The sequence below is a fragment of the Engystomops pustulosus genome, chromosome 4 (genome assembly GCF_040894005.1).
Source record: "Engystomops pustulosus chromosome 4, aEngPut4.maternal, whole genome shotgun sequence".
NCBI classification, from domain to species: Eukaryota; Metazoa; Chordata; class Amphibia; order Anura; family Leptodactylidae; genus Engystomops; species Engystomops pustulosus.
This window is the reverse complement of record NC_092414.1, coordinates 81273425-81294558: the sequence shown is the minus strand read 5'-3', so window position 1 is coordinate 81294558 and position 21134 is coordinate 81273425. Positions and strand designations below refer to the sequence as shown.

The window sequence follows — 21134 nt, the reverse complement described above, 5'->3', positions numbered from 1 at the left end:
GTAGATCGAGGATAGCAGGCATAAGAAGGTTACCAAAGTCACGGTGCCTGGGTCTGCACATATACAGACAGTGACAGGTTCTTATAGAGCCTTATTAACTGACTAACCCTCTTTTTTTAGCAAAACATTTTTTCACCTAAATCCACATAAATCACCTTTTATCTTATATTACCTGGCATCAGGGAGGGGCATGTCCTGCTCAGCTGGCCCCTCCCATCTAATACTCCCCATGCCTTATGCCTCCTTACTGGTCACAGTTCATGTCATGTGACCAGAGTGACATCATCACAGGTACTTTAGCCTCTTAATAATAGGAAACTGTATCCCATGTAACTGACCATATGAAGTCACAGCTGCCTCTATGGACTTCTACTCCTCTCCATCCTCCATAAAGTCTGCTGTGATTTCATGTTATCACATACATAGTGTACAGTTTGCTATTCTTAGAAAGCTAAAGGACCTGCAATGATGTCACTGGTCACATGTCATGATTGACAAAAATATTTCCCATCTGTACATAGAGCTTTATATGTCTGAAGTAGAATTTTAGCAGAGAGTCCCTAAGTACAAGGAGGCAGAGCAGTGATTTGAGGAGACACAGAGCTGTCAATCAGAATGATGGGGCTTGGTTCACTGGCAGCCTGAGAGAGAGAAGTCTCACAATGACCAGACATGAGTCACAAAGCTAATTTGCATATCAAAACATCTGTAATTAAGGTACAGAGCCTTAATTGCAGCTAATTTTAGGTGATATGGGGAGGACTTGTAACTCTATCAGCAGGCACTGTTAGGTGGTCAAAATCAGGTCTTTTGAATCAAGTTTTGAAATGCAACAAAAGGAAAGCTACCTTGCAACTGTGGTATAGCTGAGAACTGAGCAACTGATGTATCCGAAAAAACTTGTAGTCAGGTTTTTTTTTACATTGACCACCCCATTTTATTTATTTATTTATTTAAAAAAAAAAAGAAAAAAAACCCTGTATTTTTATGTGAATTTATATAAATGAAGATTTTAGCAAAAAATCTCCATGTGAATAGCGTTTTATTAGCTTGGAGGGGATGAATTAAAATTTTGAATTTTTACTGTTTTTCTTCAGGCCATCTAGGGTTGTTCAAGCAATATACTTAAATACAAATGTGAATACAACTCTCAATTACAGTCTTCCTCCTGCAGACTGTAACAGATTGTGCTCAATGAAAGGCCTGGGAGCTTTTGCAGTTTAAATGGGGTAGGCCAGTCCCAGTGTAACGGTGGCATTTGATACCAATCACGACAGTTCATACCAGGTGTCTGCTGTATAAGACAGCAGATACTCACTCCTACCTTGATTCTTTGTCTGTCTCCTAGGTACTAAGATGGGGCCACAGTAAGTGCATATTATTGTATGGCTACCTAGAGAAGTGTTCTATGAATGTAATTCAGTCATATGAGAATTTAGGTAACTAAAGAGTGACAGGCAACACTAAACCATGGGAGTGATAAGCCATTTTTAGCAGCATATGACATTTATTTGATTTCCTGACATTCTGCAGATAATCTAGCCCTATTATTTCAAGAATGTGCATGTCATATATTAACAAGGTTTAGAATTCTGACAATATCACATCTATAATTAGGCTGCAGTCTTCAGTTTGGCCGCATCTCATCAGTGAAACAAATCTCTGAGCTCCAATCCCCCGTGTACATTTCATCAAAGCAATTAAAATACTGCACTTCTTCTTTAGAAAATGTTATGCAAAATGAGTAAATGCAATATGACAGTCAAGGCTGACTCACAATAAGATGTTTCCGTATAAAACAAAGAAAAACCAATGTGCATAATTACTTAAATCTATTTCTGATATGATGCTCTTTCTTTTTGTATGATTTTTGCTTTTGAAGTGAAGAAAAGAAGGGGGGACTTTTTAAGTTATTCACTCCTTAATTTTAGTGTCAAAGGGTCAGTATTTTGTGAGTTTGAGCTTCTTTGTTAATAACATTAAGAGAATTTTGGACTCTGATACCACTCACTCCACTTTTGAAGAGTGGGTGAGAAAGTTGGTGTGTTCAAAAAAAGGGATATGTCAAAATTAGGAGAGGTAGTCACTTTTCTATCGAGAAATCCATCAACTCCTGGCAAAGCCAAGCCAGGACACAGGGGCAATTAAAACAGTTTCTCCAAGAAACAAGCTTCCAATCATAAAAGTAATGTAGCATCTGCATCCCTTAATGAGGTCAGCAGAAGGGGATGGCCTACAGATATGAGGTAATGTTTATTAATCCACAAATGGCTACACACATCAAAGAAATATGTGGAATATATGGAAGCGTTTCCTTAATATTTCCATCCAGGTCTCTGCTGTTACCGTGTCAAAGGCCACAGGATAACTGCACAGCAACAGGGCACAATTAAATAATTCACACAATGTTCTCCTCATGATTGGTATGTATGCGTGCGAGACATTATGAGAGAAAATGTAAGAAAAGGTAAGAACAGATTTGTAGGATAATCACATGGCAAGATATCAGCATAAAGTCATACAGCTATTGTGAACCTACTAAGTCATAAAATGAAATTAACATATTCTTAGCCTACTGTGTGTCATCACAGACAAGGGGGGATGTTGGAATCATACTTGGCTGGAAGTTTCCAGATAAAAAAATGGTCATTCTTTGATGATCCCTAACCGATAGATTGATCATGTATTTCTGCTTCCCCGGGCACAATGCTTATAACGTCCCGTAATGTAGTTCTGTTTTTTTTCATCCCTTTAATTGTACTAAACTGTTTTGCATTGTAAGTTTATGTCTGTTGATTTCTTATTTCCCTTTTTGTATAATAACCCCACTGTTTGTAGGCACTGTCCTTTTTGATGTTAAGGCTTCAATTTTATAAGAGACTTCTTGTGTTGTAAAGATTCCATTACTTAGAAGAGACATTACCTAAATTATTAGCACGTGTAATATTGTATTTGGGCAAAATCAATCCAAGATGTCTTGTGAACCTTCTATATGATGAGCTGTGGCAGCTAAAATTAACCCTGGTACTGGAAGGTGGAGTGTGGTCAGAGGACAGACCAGCGTGACCTCATAGTCTCCCTTTCTAACCTTAAGTCCATGATTCGGACAGTTAGCCTGTTGAGACAGATTTTACAAATGTGTTTTGTGCCCTAATGCATCATCTTAGGGCCAGTTCAATTCTCTGTTATCTCATCGAATGTATAAACTGTGTAGCAGGAATTCCGTTTTGGTTTTGCTACGGTAGGTGTTGATTGGGAGATGCGCCCCACATATTGGAGTGAGCAAGGGAACTCCAATAAATATACAACAAAATCATTGTATACATGAACAATACATGAATGATTTTATCTGAAAGGTCTCTGCAGTAGTGTCTGATGTGAATGTCCAAGTTCTATTCTGGATGACTTTGAGATATGGAGAGTTTGTCTTTATGGCAGATGTTCCACATCTTTGTGGGTGTCAACAATGACTTCAGGGTGAGTGCTCTCCTAAAAATAAGTTGTGGTAGTTCTGATAGGGATTTGGCCAAGTGTGGATCCTTTTTTAAGATGGCCCAATGATTTGTTAAAATAGATCTCACTCTCCAAAAAAAACCAAGCCCCCATAAAATCACAGCAACCAAATTAAGAAATGGCTTTTGGAAGGCAATGCTGAATAATTAAAAATGACTCTTTATAATTAAATCTCCAAAGAGAAAGGGTTCATTTCTGAAAAAAAAGAAACATAGCTCCATGTTCAGGAAATTCTCCTCTGCATATTAAGAAGTTCATGCATATTTATGACTTCCTGATTTGTCTTGGTATCTTCTGAAGATAGACAACTGTCAAAGCACTCATAAAATAGATTAATACCTAGCGAAAAAGCGCAAATACTCTTAAAAGCTTCAAGAATTCTGCTGAAAGGCATGATTTGTACAAGCTATTTGAACCATTGTGTAGAGAAATATGTATTACATTGCTTATTAGTCGTACTAAGCTTCACATATAACTCCAGAAGAAGCGGCATAGCGCATCTTATCTGTACACTTACAACTGACACTTATAATGACACTTACAATTTAGTTCCCACAGTATTATATTGCTAAAATATGAGCGGGAAATTTATGTTCCACCTTAACTAATAATTTATAGAAAAACTCCATTCATCACATAATTTTATATCAATGCTTTATGTAGAAAGTAAGGGATGAAAAGGCTTGAAAAATATAGTATCAGGTTTTGGAAATCGCTTATTATCTATATAAGGAAGTGATGCAAATGCACAAACCTAATCCCTGTTTTCCATAAATTAAACTGCATGGATTAACAGTCTGCAATATTTAAGGGGTTCTGCAAATATTATAAGTGATGGTGTATGTCTATAATATGCAACCCCTCGTTCACCAGTGATTCTTACCAACAAATCTATAATATTTCATCATATTATGGAACCTTTTGTAACATTTATGATGGAAATCTCTCCATAATACTATCCTCTCCTAAAAGACCATTTTTTTTTTTTCGTGACCATTTTTCCCGTTATTCTCATTAGAGGATGTCCCCCCCCTATAAGCAGTCAACCTCTTTAAAAGACCAATTTTCAGTGCATATTAGGCGGTCTGCTAATTATATAAACCAATACATACAAAAGTAAAAGTAGTTAAAAATGTTGTCCAGTCAAAAAAAGGTAATATGAAGGTATATTGCAGGGCGCAAGTACAGAAGTAAATCTTCAGCTAATTGGTTATTGATGTTCCTGATCCTTGGAGTTCTTACTTCACGGTTGTCTCCCAACACCACAGAAAAACTCTAAAAGAGGTAAATGATTAGCTGGTGGGTATCTAGTGGTATCTCGTATGTAACCTGAGGACTGCCTGTAACAATTTTAATAAATGGGATACCATAGCTACTTCCTAAATTGGATTCTGAAAAATTGACTGACTTATTTTACTCTATTTAACTGACTGATTTTATTCTTTCATGAATACATTTGACTGCATATGCTCCAGCATTACTTTGACCCGTTTAATTTGGAGTAGTACCTGACATTAGTAAGGTGTTTTGTTAGTCTTTAACTTTATACTGTAAAGGCTTGACAAGAAAAATCAGATGAAATTTTAGTTAACTTTTTAAACGTTTAGTATTTCTGATTTTACAGTAAGGAAATGCACTGTGCAGAGCTACATAATATAAACCCTTGATATAGTTTTCTATACTTTTAGTGCTTACAATTGGCTTGACTACAACATGCTGTTTTTTTATATGCAAGAAATGCCTAAAAGATAGTTAAAATCAATTTACATTGCAATCACAAAATATTATATATTACAATCCATTTTAATTCCTGAACTCTATGTCCTTTCTAGGAAAAAGTATTTATACAAGAATATAATGTATACATATTATACTTATCTAGACATAAACATTATTAGACAATAATAGCTGGTCAAATAAATTGTGCAGTCCTCTGTCTCGGGCTGACCTAAACTTTGTCTTTTCCCCAATACTGCTTACCATTGCCCTCTGTTCCTGCCTTATACGTGAGGCTAGCCTTTCTGGTATGATAACACATAAAAGCTACTGCAGAACATGCTTATAAAGGAAAGGCTGGCTGTGATAGAACGTGTGAGAACACACTACATCAAAAGTTGCTACGTATACTCCTGCTGACCACATCAACACAGTGGGGCAGATTTATCAAGTGTCTGAAAGTCAGAATATTTCTAGTTGCCCATGGCAACCAATCACAGCTCAGCTTTCATTTGCCCAGTGCTCATGAATATTTTAAAGGGGATCTGTGATTGGTTGCCATGGGAAACTGGAAATATTCTGACTTTCAGACACTTGATAAATTTGCCCCATTGGGTGCTTGTGCTTGACTATGGAGTAATTAAAGGAGCTGAGGTCTAGCAAATTGTTTCTTCTTTTACACCATATGGAGAGGCCTAGGTTGGTCATTTATAACACCAAGTTGAAGTTACCAGTGGGATCACTATTGGCACCCCTTTTTTAATATTTTATTAAATATTAGTGGATTTACATAGCAGAGCTTAAATATTTTCAGATGATAGTCAAATACAAGTTCAAAAGAATGCAGTACCTTATCTGTGGGAAGAGCTCAAACGACGGTCCCGGATGGATACAGAGCATCCAAAGATTTTGATGAAGAATATTAAGTAGTGTGACCGGAGCTTTATATAATCATAGTATCATAGTATATAAGGCTGGAAAAAGATGCAAGTCCATCAAGTCCAACCTTTAAGAATCAAATAAATGTTTTATCCCCATAACCCGTGATTTTTTTTCTCTCCAGAAAGGCATCCAGGCCTCTCTTAAACATGTACATAGAGTCCGCCATAACAACCTCCTGCGGCAGAGAGTTCCATAGTCTCACTGCTCGTACAGTAAAGAACCTTTGTCTATGTTGATGGTAGAATCGCCTCTCCTCTAGGCGTAGAGGATGCCCCCTTGTCCTGGTCACAGGCCTAGGTATAAAAAGATCTTTGGAGAGATCCTTGTACTGTCTGTTCAGGTATTTGTACATTATAATGAGGTCTCCCCTCAGTCGTCTTTTTTCTAAACTGAATAATCCCAAATTTTGTAGTCTGTCATTGTATTCTAATCCCCCCATTCCCCTAATAATCTTGGTTGCTCTCCTCTGCACTTGTTCCAGCTCTACTATATCCTTTTTATACACTGGTGGCCAAAACTGTACACAATATTCCATGTGTGGTCTTACCAGTGATTTCTATAAGAGCAAAACTATGTCTTTATCATGAGAATCTATTCCTCTCTTGATCCCATAATTTTATTTGCTTTGGCAGCAGCCGCCTGACTCTGGTCACTAAAATTAAGTTTACCATCCACCAATACCCCCAAGTCCTTTTCAGCTCCAGTTTTACCAAGTAATTGACTGTTTAGAGCATAATTATACTTTTTGTTTCCATGGCCCAAGTGCATAACTTTACATTAATCTACATTAAACCTCATCAACCATTTCTCTGCCCACTCCTCAAGCTTCCACAAATCCCTCTGTAATGCTAAACTCAGTATTTATTACTTTACACAGCTTAGTATCATCTGCAAATATTGAAACTTGACTGTGTAAACCCACTACAAGGTCATTAATAAAAATATTAAAAAGAAGTGGCCCCAATACTGACCCCTGTGGGACTCCACTGGTGACGTCAACCCAATCTGAAAATGTGCCATTAATGACGACCCTCTGTTTTCTCTAACTAAGCCAATTACTTGCCTAAATACACAGATTTTCCCCAATTCCCAGGAGTCTCATTTTATATACCAACCGTGTATGCGGCACGGTGTCAAATGCCTTTGAAAAGTCCAGATATAGAACATCCACAGCGTACCCCAGGTCCAGTCTTGAACTTACCTCCTCGTAGAAACCAATCAGATTAGTCAGATCTGACAGGACCGATCTCTCATAAACCCATGCTGATGCTGGGTTATAAGGTTATGCACAGTGAGATACTCGAGGACAGCCTCTCTAACAAACCCCTCAAATATTTTCCCCACCACAGAAGTTAGACTCACAGGTCTGTAGTTTCCAGGATTGCTTTTTGATCCTTTTTTGTTTATTGGTACCACATTTGCTATGCGCCAGTCCTGTGGAACATAACCAGTCCTCAGTGAATCTTCAAATATTAAAAATAACGGTCTGTCTATCACAGTACATAGTTCATGCAGAACCTGGGGGTGTATGCCATCTAGCCCCGGTGATTTATCTATCTTAGTGGTTGCGAGGCTGCGCCGTACCTCTTCCTGGGTTAAACTGTTGATATTCCAAAGTGAATTTACATCATTCCTCATTGTGTCTTCCACCAGGGGATTTCCCTGGGTAAAGGCAGTTGAGAAGGCGACATTCAGTAGATTGGCCCTTTCCTCGGCTCCTTCCATCATGACCCCCATCTTATTCCTAAGGGGGCCCACACTCTCAGTTTTTAGTTTCTTATCATTTAGTTATCATCTTATCATCTAGTTAGCCACATTGGTTTTTTCTTGCTCCTCTTATGCTTTTTTCCATAAGGTATTTTTTTTTTCTACAGGACACTTTTAGAATATATGAGAAAAAGTCCCTTTTTTTGGGGGGGGGGGGTTGTCTTTGAGAACATTGTCCCTGTCTATGCCTTTAAGGTCTTCCCTTAGTTGATGAAAATTTGCCCTCCTGAAGTTTAGAGTGTTTGTTGTCCCTTCTTTAATGCTCTTAGTAAAGCGTAACATAAAATCAATGATATTATGATCACTATTACACAGGTTCCCCCCAACCTGTAGTTTTGATACCCTATCAGGTCTGTTGGTAAGGATAAGATCCAGCAGTGTCCCCCTTCTTGTTGGCTCCAGGACTAGTTGCGACAGGTAATTGGCTTTTGTTGTTGACAAGAACCTGCTACCTTTGAAGGACCTGCAGGTTTCTGCCCCCCAGTCAATATCTGGGTAATTGAAGTCCCCCATGATAAGTACTTCACCATGCTTTGAAGCCGCATCCATTTCACTTATCAGCATTTCCTCTGCTGCCTCCATTATATTTGGAGCCTTATAACAAACCCCTAGTAATATTTTATTATTCTTTTTCGCTCCACTTATCTCCACCCATAGGGACTCCACGTTTGAATTTGCGTCACCGATGTCATCTCGTAGGACAGGCTTGAGGCAAGAATTCACATATAAACAAACCCCCCCCCCCTTTTTTTATTTATACGATCCTTTCTAAAAAGACTATAACCATCTATAGTAACAGCCCAGTCATAACTACTGTCCAGCCATGTCTCGCTGATACCCACTATATCATATTTCAGCTCCAACATCAAAAGTTCCAGTTCCTCCATTTTGTTTGTGAGGCTTCTGGCAATTGTGTACATGCACTTTATATTGTTTTCCCTGTCCATATTCCTTTTGTTCTTATTCCCCAATCTCATTCCAGCCCCCCTTCCTTCCCCATGGACTATGACTCTTCCCAGACCTCTATCTACACTGTCTATTTGCCCTGCACAAGTGTAGTTGCCCTCCCCCCTAGTTTAAACACTCCTCCAACCTTCTGGCCATTTTTTCCCCCAAAACAGCTGCACCCTCCCCATTAAGGTGCAGCCCATCCATACTGTAGAGCCTGTAGCCGACAGAAAAGTCAGCCCAGTTCTCCATGAACCCAAAGCCCTCCTTCCTATACCAACTTTTGAGCCACTTATTTACCTCCCTGATCTCCCGCTGGTACAGGTAGTATTTCGGAGAAAACTACCTTTGAGGTCCTTGCCCTGAACTTATGGCCTAAATCCCTGAAATCATTTTTAAGGTCCTTCCATCTACCTCTTATTTTGTCATTAGTGCCAATGTGGACCATGACCGCTGGTTCCTCACCAGCCCCTCCCAGTAATCTGTCAACCCGATCCGCAACATGCTGAACCCGAGCACCCGGAAAACAACACTCTGTTCGGTATGCACGGTCTTTGTGACAGATTGCCCTGTCTGTTCCCCTAATAATCGAATCTCCCACTACCAGCACCTTTCTGACTTTGCCTGTGCTCCCATTACCCTCCAGACATTCCCCTGGTTGCTAAAGGCCACGTCTTGCTGCAGCATTGCTACCCCAGAGCTGATATCCCCCTCATCCGCCAGCCTTGCAAACTTATTGGGGTGCACCAGTTTAGGACTAGACTCTTCCCTCTACCCCGCCTTCTACATGTTACCCAACTAGCTGCCCCCTCTGCACTTCCCTCCCCACCCCCATCTTCCCCAGAGAGTTTGTGCTCCAGGAGCAGCAAACTTCGCTCCATATTGTTAATTGCCCACAGCCTTGAAACCTGCTCATTTAGATCCAGAATCTGGATCTAACATACCACACAGCAGTATTCCCCCTCGAACGGCTGTTCAAGGAAAGCATACATGGCACAGGATGTACACTGTGTAGCAATGCCACTTATTGAGTCCATTGTTCTAATGGAGATTACAATAGAAATATGGACGAAAAGAAGAATTTACAGTCAAAGTAACACAAAATACAGCATTTACCTGCTAAAGTCCCTCAAACTTAAGTCCCTTAAACCTAAATCCCACTTAGGACACTGCACACACTTCGGATCAATGCACACTCGCCACCAAGCTTGTACACTCGCTTTTCTGATGCTTTTAAAAGGTTATCTGCCACAAAAATCTGCTGAGCTCACTGCAACAAGATCTGGCTGCAAATCTTCTAGTCCCTCAGTTTTGTTCCAAATCCACACGTATTTCATGTATATCTTCGAATGGAGTCCCTTGACCTGTTGAACCATTAACGCCTCAGATGAAAAATAAGGCACCATCCAGACACGGATGTTAGCCCTTAATATTCTCCTAGTAACATATCCCGACCCTGGGTTTCGCTCGTCAGCTTCTTCCGTGGCATGCCTCGTGGATTTGTTATCATTTTATCTGATTTTATGTGAGTAGATTTGAAAATAAATTACTGAATTGGTGGAACTGTCTCAGGATAGCGTCGTTTTATTTAAACCATAAATGACAAGCGTTTTGCACTTGTACCAAGCGCAAAATGCGTCTTTCTGTTTTTAATTTGTAAAAAAACCTTTTATTGTCAAACAATTTTATTGCTGTTTATGGTTTAAATAAAAGAGTTTTTTTTTTTTAACAAAAACAACGCTATCCTGAGCAAGCCAGCACCAGTTCTTTTCTACATCCCAAAATTCGAGGAGAGATCAAACGCACCCCTATTGGATGCTTCTAAACACAAAACGTTTTCTGAGGTGGGCAGAGACTAATCTTTTCCTGTATTTGCCCTGGAGCTAAGTCAAATTTACTTTGCCCACTAATCCTGTGATACGTTTAGTAATTTAGTAGCAAATCCACTGAGATTCCCACAAGTAAATTTACTGAACACTGCATAGTGTACATACAGGATGTATATCGTGACTAGCCTTGCAGCTTTGATCACATGGAGGAGCATGGAACATGGAGTAAATTGTAGAAATCACAAGTAGAACAGTCACATAAAGTATGTAGTCTTTGCTGAGTGAACATTAAGGATTAATAGCTTCCTGCACATTGCTGATAGTGCCAAGTACAAGACTGGGAGGAGTGCAGCATGAGGTGCAGAGAGAGACAGAGAAATTTCTGTGGAATCACATAATGGGATGAAGGAACTGATGGGGAACAGGGGAGATCTTACAATTTAGTGTAGGAGACATCTGTATCCACAGCACTAAACACTCTGAGTTCTGCTACACACAAAGAGAGCACCGCCACATGACCTCCCCCTCCTTCTTCCTCTGTGAGCAGGGAGCAGCAGCCCTTCTCCACCTGTAAGTTTGTTTAGTTGTTTTCAGGACGGCCTCCAGGGCTTGTCAGCACAGGCAGGGAAAAGAGCTACTACAGAACTGGGCTAAACTGAGGAGGATAGCAAAGCAACTGCTGTATATAGGTAACAAACATAATAGGCAAAGTTGTTCTATATCCCAAGGTCTATTGATTCACATCTGTGAATGGAGCTTTCTTCAGGCAGAATGTTCGCATAACATTTTTTTAGGAAAACAAGTTGTCAATCTGTGAATTGTGTTTCAGATTACACCATTTTAAATCACTGAATATCAATAAATAAAGTCTAGCAAAAAAGAAAATAATACAATCTTCATTTTTTTTTTTATTTGAACAATCTTAATACAGATACTCTTGGTTACTTCCTTCTATCACCTCTATCTGAATCTACCTGTAAAAATGTAGATATATATGTAAGGCTTTATAGCGAACGACAGTGATAAAAAACTCACATACATGTATGTGCAAATAGTCACACATATGAACACTCACAGTGACAAGGATCTATTTTTCTGGCTGCGCCAGTTTTCTGTCTAACATTGCACTGAAGAGAACATCTTTGGAGCTTGCACATATATTTCAGCAGTATGTGCGCCAGTTTTGTGTTGTGCCTGAACTTTGTCGACAAGACAGAAAAAATGTGTACCTAAAGGGCCGTGTTAGTGCTTAGTTGGAGTTTGTGGCACATTTAATATAGCAGAATTGTCACATGCTGTATGCTATAGGTCCACCAAAAAAAGTTGGTCCACACTTGCAGAGCAGCAGAGGGTGCGCCAGATAGAAGACTGTGCACCAGTATTCAATAATCTGGTGCACCCTGCACACGAGTGAGGCAAACTGCACACAGTGAAGTTTCCACTGCTTTTGATAAATCTGGTCCGATGTTTATATCCCAATATATCCACCATTTTCCACATCAATGGAAGGCTTCACATAGTACTATGTTTTATTGCAGATCATAAATTATTACTCATTTCAGTACTTTGACTCACAGGGTAGCTCTGGTTTTATTTACATTCCTCTGATCTACGAGCAAGCCTTCCAAGCTGTGAGTAATTTCTCCAAGGCTGGTCTCTGATGACAAATAATGATTCACTACTTTTCATACATTTGAAAGATGTAATATACCTGTTCTCACATTCTCCATATCATGTCCTTTGAAATGTAAAAACTCCAAATTTACACCGGTATTAATGTAATAACTTCATTAAATTTTATTTTGTGACAGCTTAGGGGCTCTTAACCCAGTCACTGTTATGTAAAAAAAATGTATGTTTTGTAGTCAAGAGAAGATAAACTGCAATTTTAGCATTTTATATTTCATGTGCAACCTCTGCACCTGCACTGAGGGCTGGGACACCAATGTTGCGTTTACATCCCATTCTAAATATATAGACATGAATATCCAGTTTGTCCCCCTTACACAGCTTTCACTCTTTTTCAAAGGCTTTCTAGATGTTGGGGGAGTAGGTAGGTGCTTGTGATGCTGCTACCAGTTGCCCCAGTGTATAAGTTTCTATCACCCGCCTCTTGATGTGGTCCTTACATGCTTTATATTATCAGTACCACTCACAGTTGATCATGAAATATCTTGGGGGTCAGAAAAGTATTGAACTGATCTGTAGGCATTAGCCTGCATTGCCTATTGTGTAGGCATTGCATTTGGTGTCAGTCACCAATCAATGGAGTGAGTGGTTAGGAGCAAGAATTGGGTGGCACCGAGGTCTGCAGGAGTCCACCTTCTTCTTCCTGGTGCATGTGAGTGCGAATCTTGGGACACATTTATTTTTCTTAAATTCCGCGTTTTTTCTGAATCCTTCGGGTTGTCCGACAGCCACGCCCCCCAATTTATGTCGCTTGCAAGCCAAAAACCCAGGACAATCCGGCGCAAAACAGAAATATTCAGCAAAACCAAATGGAATGCGGTCCGTGGACCCTTAGTAAATGTGCCCCATTATTTCTAAGTAGTTTTTAGAGACCATTGTACAAATGAAGATGATGATAAGTATGTTGGAAATGGGATTCGGTGTGGATAGTAGTGCCAGTAGACTCCCTTTAGTAAATGCATTATGAAACTTTGCCCAGCATACCCCATAGTCAGGACAGTCATCTAACACTGACCGGCTATACAAGATTGTTACCACTCCTTCAGCATCCAAGAAAGGCAGTATTTAGGCCTCTAGCAATGCATCAGGATGAACTAGCAAGTTCTATTTTGTCCATTTTGAATCATGCAGCTCATGGGTTGACAGAGATCTTTCTTTCCATCAGACACTATAAAGTGTATAACATGCTGTACATTAATATCTTTCCTCACCTGGGATTTTGGGCAACTAGAATATAGTCTCTGTTCTTGGAGCACAGACTTTGATATGCAATTGCAATTGTAAATCATCTCTTTGAACCTGATTATATGTGATGATCCCATTGTCTTAGTATTGTGAGTAATCACCAGTATTGTCTATTATATGCTACATGTCTTTGTTTATTTCTACAGCAGACTATTATTATGTTGACATCTCTAATAATCACTGAAATATGTTTTCACTACCCTATTAGAATATTGCAGTTTACTAGGAAAGCTTTACATATGACACATAATACTATGTTATAGGTTACATTCTGTCAAGCTATACTTAGTGTCACATCAGTATATTTTTTATATTACACAGATGAATGCTAGATTTAGCACTATGATTAATGTAATACTATATTGATATAATGGATTTAGCTATGATTTTGTACGCATAGGATTGTTCAATACAAGGGAAGGATAATTTGCATTCACTGGGTGATCATGTCAGGGGTTAGCACTTTGTTTATCAACCTCCTACAGCATGGAGGGAGACATAATTGTATCTCCATTTCTGAACCACTTAACATAAATTTCTAACAGTAGAAAAAAGATTTCTATAGATCTCTGCTTGTGATGCAGCTACCTCTGGAATATGACTACGAAGAGAGCATTTGTCCCATCCCCAGATGTTCAGCAGTTAGCTATAGTGATCATATAAATATTTGTTTTAACATTCACTATAAACTGTAATATTCTATAAGGTATTAGAAGAAAAGTTTTTATTTTTGTTTTAAAAAAAAAAGTGTCCACAGAACATTTGATCATGGCAAAATCTAATAGACACATAGTATATGTAGGGTTTGTGACTCCTATATTTTTGGTTATTAAAAAGGTTATGTAAAAAAAAAAAACTCCCAACTGAGTTCTTTTAATTCTCCACCAGGATGAAGGAATGTAAACCAAGTACACTTACATTCTGGTGTGTATCTCTTTTGGCAGGGTCCACTCTTCTTTTAGCTTCTTATGCCCTTGTTTTTACAAAAAAAAATGCTTTAAAAGTATGCAAATGAGCCTGAAGGGCTCCAGGCTATATAGTTGATAACTGATCCCAGAGCCCAGCAGGCCCATTTGCATAGTTTTAAAAACCTTTTTATGTAAAAGAACTGCTAAAAGAAGAAAAATGCTAAAAGAAGAACAGATCCTGCTTACACAGCAGCGTGTAAGTGTGCTTGATTTACATTCCAGGATTCTGGTGGTAGATGTCCTTTAACCCCTTACATGGAGAGGGGTCACGGACAGAGCCCTCTCCATAGCCGGGAGGTCTTTGCTGCATATTGCAGCAAAGACTTACCGGTAACACCCACGAACAGTGCGATGCCGGAGGCTTCAAAAAGATGACGCGGATAGTCGCTCCCCGTGACGCCATCTGGGAGCGGAAATCCATCGCCATGACAGCCTTGGGTCTTCTGAAGACCGGAGGCTTTCTCGTTTTAACCCTTTCTGATAGCACATTGTAATGAATGAGGAGGAAAATCGCAATATACTGCCATACTGTAGTATGGCAGTATATGATAGCATCGATCAGACAACCAAGGGTTAAAGTACCTCAGAGCGTCTGAAAAATAATAAAAATTTTAAAAAGTTAAAAAAATGATAATAAAAAACCCTAAAAGTTCAAATAAAAAATGTAACAACATGCTCTATATTATATATTATGTGCATTTATTTTAACGCTCACAATCATTCAATGCAAAGGAGTTGTCCAATTTTAACAAATAAATGTTATAATTTACATAACATTTCAACTTATATTGTTGTGTAATGTATTTTTCCAGATACTTTCTGTATCGGTTCCCTGTGGCCTTCTTGATCTTTGCTTGCTGTCATTTAGATGAAAACTTACCTAACCTAGAACCTTACCTATAGAATCCATGAGTATTTACTGGAATTTTCTGGTATTGATGTCCTTTGTGGACTTTCTTGTGAACTTGGATTTTACGGCCTTCACTGAGCGCCCCTAATGACATGTCTCCTTTAGTCTTTGGGATGGTACGACCACAGGGATACCAAATTTATATAGGTTTTATTGTGTTTTCATAAATGATAACCGATCACTGCACCCTGATAACGTCACAGGGAATCAAAGCCAATATGGCGCCGCCAGCAATTGAAGGCTGCAGCAAACCCCCCACCTTGTATGAAAGGGCTCAGCCCATGAGCCCTCTCCATAAACCTGCAGCCAATGTGTGAGATACTAATGTGGCACACGTGGGTAAGGGGTTAACAGGGTTCTCTAGGAGCAGTTCTAGTTATCTCATATTACAGAGCGACACCAAATACTGTAGTGTAAACTGAGCTTTTATTTATTTTGACAACTTTTTGTACAGTTTGGTTTCCTGTTGTGTTCTATTAATTATTGGGATGTTGAAGTTTTATATTCCTCTTTATTTCTTCAGATTCTGCCTCATTGATCAGTAAAATTTCTAACACTGATAAATCAGAGATGTGAAATGTTTATTGTAACGTATACCCACGCATTGCACTATATTTTCCTATAGTTCTAGCTATTTGGGTTTTCACTCAGCAGATAAACAAATCCTAGCTGTATAGTGCACGTATAAGCCAAAACACAAGCTTCTTCTGCATTATACAAAGTTACAATTTTAGCATTGAGCTGTGATTTTCACACTTGGAGGTGTGAGGCGTGTTATTTGTATGTAACCACAGCGGTCTCTTAGCAACCATCTAATTAGTAGATTTACCCTGCAATACGAAAATGTTACATTTCTTCTAATTTTGAAACATGTAGATGAAAGTTAGACATTACTGACACATGACCCACGTCTTATTTATAGCATCTTTCTGAGTACTACAGAAGTGCTTGGTAAACAATGAAGGAAAGGTAGAATTCTCTGTCTTGGTGTTTTCAGTCAGCTGATGTATATCCACTGATGTGGAGTCACAGAAAATACCTTTAGCACCTTAAAACACAAATGTAACAAATCTCTTTGAATGTAGAACAACTATGCCTATTATCTTTGTTACCTATATCCAGCAGTTTCATGGCTATCCTCCTCAATTCAGCCTAGTCCTGAAGTAGCTGCTTTACCTGCCTGTGCTGACAAGCCCTGTCAATCCATCCTGTAAACAAATCTACAAATTCTACAGAATCACAGGTGGGGAGGGCTGCTGTTTCCTGCTCACAGAGGAGAGAGAAGGGGGGGGGGGGTTATGTGACTGTGACACTGAGCTGAGTGTATTATTGACTGAGGAAACAGGGGGGATCTTGTACCTCACTATTCTGTGTATGAGACATCTGTATCCAAACAGTCCCTCCATTTCAGTCTTTGATTCTACAGAACTCTCTCTGTCTCTCTCTCTTCACCTGTTGCTACACCCCTCCCCCACCTTGTACTCCATACTTTGTTCACAGTACAGTGAAGCTATATACCCAAAGTGCTCACACAGCACAGACTATACACTTCATGTAACTGTTTTACCTATGATTTATACTACTTATTACATGTTGCATGCTCTTCCATGTGATTAAAGCTGCCTTGCTTGTCACTTTATGCATCCTGTATGTACACTATGGAGTGATCAGTGGATTTACTTGTAGTTATCACACTGGATATGCTGCAAAATTACTAAGTTAGAGAACACAAACTATCATGGGATCTGTGAGTGAATAGGACCTTCAGGGAAGATCCAGGAAGAGGTTAGTCTCCGCCCACTCACCTCTGATGAGAAAGGTTTTTGTCAAACACATTCAGAAGAAATACCATAAGTTTGGAAACCGAAGGGTGAGTAACACAACATGGGCATTGTTCTGTGTTTAAAGGAGGAATCACATGTGAAAATTCAGTAGAATTGGTATAACTTTGGAGTTACGTTTTAGCAACGCCTAAACAACTTCTGTAATTTAGAATTATTTAGGAGACAACAAACATGTACATGTTCTTACATTTTACTAATTTGACAAAAAAATAAAACACCTTTTTGAAGAAAACTCATTTCATTATGTGCGAAAAGAGCGTTTATAGGGTTTTTATGATTCAAGATTGGTACTATTTGGGGGTGTTTAAAACTGTGAAATTTTATTAAATATTAATTTAAAAAGCTTATTTCTGAACCTAGTCTCTTGTGGATAGAGTATCCCAATTTATTCAGGCATTGGCCAATGATGAGGACTAGTGTTAGTGGTCCATAGATGGGGTGGTAAAATTGATATACCCCCCGGCTACCAAGCTAATTGTTGGGCATCAAGTCTGGTGAGACTGATTTGATACAGTCCCACACGACTGAATTGTGGGCGCTGATATATTCAGTCATCCCCAAGGGATTAAGCAGTATGCCCTTCCTAACACCTAACGCGTTTCTGCATCACTCTGTATAGTGGGATACGTCCTCAGAGGTGCTTTGGTATGTTAATTTCGGTGTGACATTGTTTCATAACACACTGACAGCATTCCCCCCCCCCCCCCCCCATGGCATTGTAACCCCCAGTGCATGACTGACAGCCTGTATAATGGTGTGAGGCTGTATAATGATGTGCTTCCTGGTGCTGGTGGCCACACCCCCTGCAGCCTGTGTGTGCATGTGTGTGTGTGTGTGTGTGTGTGTACAGGAGAGATACAGCAGCTCCAGGCAGCCATGTTACAGCAGAACATGTCAGATTCATGTGTAGCTGATGTCTGTGTCTCTCACCTGTATATTAGGAGGCTGCAGCATATCAGCAGATGCAGCACACACACTAGCAATGCTTTACTATACATTACACACAGACATGAGCAGGGGGAGGAGAGGGGAGGGGTAACAGGGGTGACATCCCTGCCTCTGACCATGTGACCAGCCTCATTTACATGATAAAAAATATGTGATTCTTCAATGAATAATGTATGAAATAACTAGATAAAGGCTGGGATGGGATCCTTGTGAGCTGCTCCAACAGGTAGTAGTGACAGGACAAGTGACACAATCCTGATGACAGGTGTCCTTTAAAGTTGAGCGGTATGACAATGCAGCCATTAGATCAATAAAATTAGTTTATCCCTGGCTTAAATCCCTAGATCAGGAATAGAAGAGACATTTAAATGGAAAATACATAATTTTTATAATTTATTATATATTTGTGGAGTGGGTCCATTTTATCACGACTCTGGCTTATCATGGTCTCCGACTCCATAACTCCAGCTAAAGGATGCTTTTCACACTAAAATACAATCAGTAAGTTATAGTGCCTCTATTGTGTTGTCTCCTAGTCCTCTTCCTAGTTGTCTCCAAACTTCTATTCTGTTTCAAGTAAAGTAGAGCTTGACTTACACCATTAGATCTCTATGTACTGCAATGCTTACCTTGTAATTGGTATCCCCATGCCGGTTTGAATTCACCGCACCTACCAAAGTAAAAGTAGCATTTGTGTTGTAGATTCTAAAGTCTGGTGCATGCACAGAGAAGCCAGCTTTACATTTAATTGCTTTGCATATGCTAGTCGATGAAGATGATCGGGGACTTCATTAAGATGTGCATCATAGACCCCCACTGCATGTGAAGTGCTGTACAGTACACTTGGAGCCCAAGATTTCTTCTGCCAAAAGATGTGAAAAAGGGGGAAGGGGGTGTTTATTGCAGTGGAGAGCCAAGTTCCGGCATAGAAGCTTATGCCCTTAAATCTTTACATCTAAATTGTGGCTAGATTGTGGCATTATACAGGAATTGTGGGGCACATAATAGGGTACTATGGTGGTTTTAGAGATTAAAATACTTTGTCAGATATCTAATTATTACTATTTTTGTATATTTAATATAAAACGTCGTTCCATAAATAAGACACAATCAGTTTATTCTGCTTCACACATGTATAAAGCTCTTTAAAACCAGCACCGCAATGGTGTCATACGTATATCAGAGACAAGCATGCCCGCTAATAGGTTAGGAGCCTTTTGTGTCTCTTATTTGCCGTAAGTTACAACAGAATTGTGGCAACGCTACAACCTCTATGTTTCTGACTACATGAAGATACATAGTTCTAATGTTAGATATGAAGAAATGGTAAACCTTGGTTGTAAAAGTGTACATACCCTTTAAATGATCTAGAGTAAAAAAAAGTATGTTTATTCAGCTCGGTTTGGGCAGGTGGGGAAAAGCTCATTAACAGTTTACGAAATTTGCATTGATGAAGCGATGCTGAAGCAGTATTTACAAATGGAGCATTCACCTGCTGTTGGTGTGATATAGAATGAACTCGCTGTCATGGTTCATGAAATGTTCTAGTCATCTTGGGAGAGTTCATTCAATTTCATTTCACATCTGTCACAGGTTTAACATCACAAGTGCCAAGAAATCTAATGGAATTATATCAATTGGTAGATCGTTTTATCTAAAAACCTGATTTAATCGGTTAATCCTCAGGATAAAATTGGGCCTGCAGAATTTAATTGAACTGCAATCTAGACAGACGGTTGTCCCTGTACTTGATAGGTCTCATGGGCTTTTGTGTGTTTTGTATGAACAATGATTTCATATTTTCCGCTTGCCCGTAATAGTAATGAGGAATTGTAGCATTTGTCTGTATACTGTGTTCAGGAAATAATGAAGGTATGTGAGGTAGATTCCTCTTCAAATAAGATATGGAAATAGTCAGATTTACTGAGCGGTAGCTTTACAATTATTGAAGTTCATCCAAAAATTTGGGTTTGGGCACCCCCCCCCCTCTCCCGCCACCACTTTACTGTAGGATCACTGCACCCTGATGATGTCACAGGTATCCCCAGGAAAATGCCAGTGGTGACGTTGTTGCCAGTATTCACGTGTGTTACCGGTGGGGGTGAGAGTTCGGGTTTGGAACTTGGAACCAAACCTGGACTGAACTTGAAACGGTCCGTTTATACCAACTTATAGTCTTTTACTGACTAAAAAATTCTTTAAATGCTTGTTTTCAATGCCATTTTATTCTACACCACCATATAGCAGCCCCAGAGCTTGCTCATTACATACTTTTGACTTGGTTATAGCAAAAATAGCCACGCTTCTGGTGCACTGAGATCACTTACGCGTAAAGATTTAAAAAAAATTCTAAAATGACATTTTTTTTTTTTTTACTTTCTTATTTTTATGAAAAAAAGGCTTATGCAGATGAGCCTGGGGGACTCTGGGCTTAATTAACAGCTATGGAGCCTGGAACCCCTCAGACTCATTACCATACATTTGAAAACCTTTTTTAAAAAAAAAAAAAAAAACAAGTATTGTATATACTCAAGTACGCTGACCCCAGTATAAACCAAGACCCCTAATTTTAACACAAAAAACTGGGAAAACCTATTGACTCGAGTATAAGCCGAAGGTGGGAAATGCATTGGTCACAGCCTCCCAGTATATAGCCAGAAAGCCCCCTGTAGTATATAGCCTGCCATCCCCCTGTAGTATATAAGTAACAGAAAAAAAATGTTCCAGCTCGCCAGCCTCTATAACTACAGTCAACTGGAACCCGGCTCACCCGGCTACTGCAAGGGGCATGGAAACGTGAAACGAAAAAGTATGG

General features: G+C 39.3%; 1 protein-coding gene across 7 annotated transcripts in view; it reads left to right on the top strand.

The window, feature by feature from the left end:
• The window catches only part of PPFIA2 (PTPRF interacting protein alpha 2), a 212031-nt gene that overhangs the window by 62088 nt on the left and 128809 nt on the right, over positions 1 to 21134 (top strand). The gene's annotated exons all lie outside the window — the stretch shown is intronic.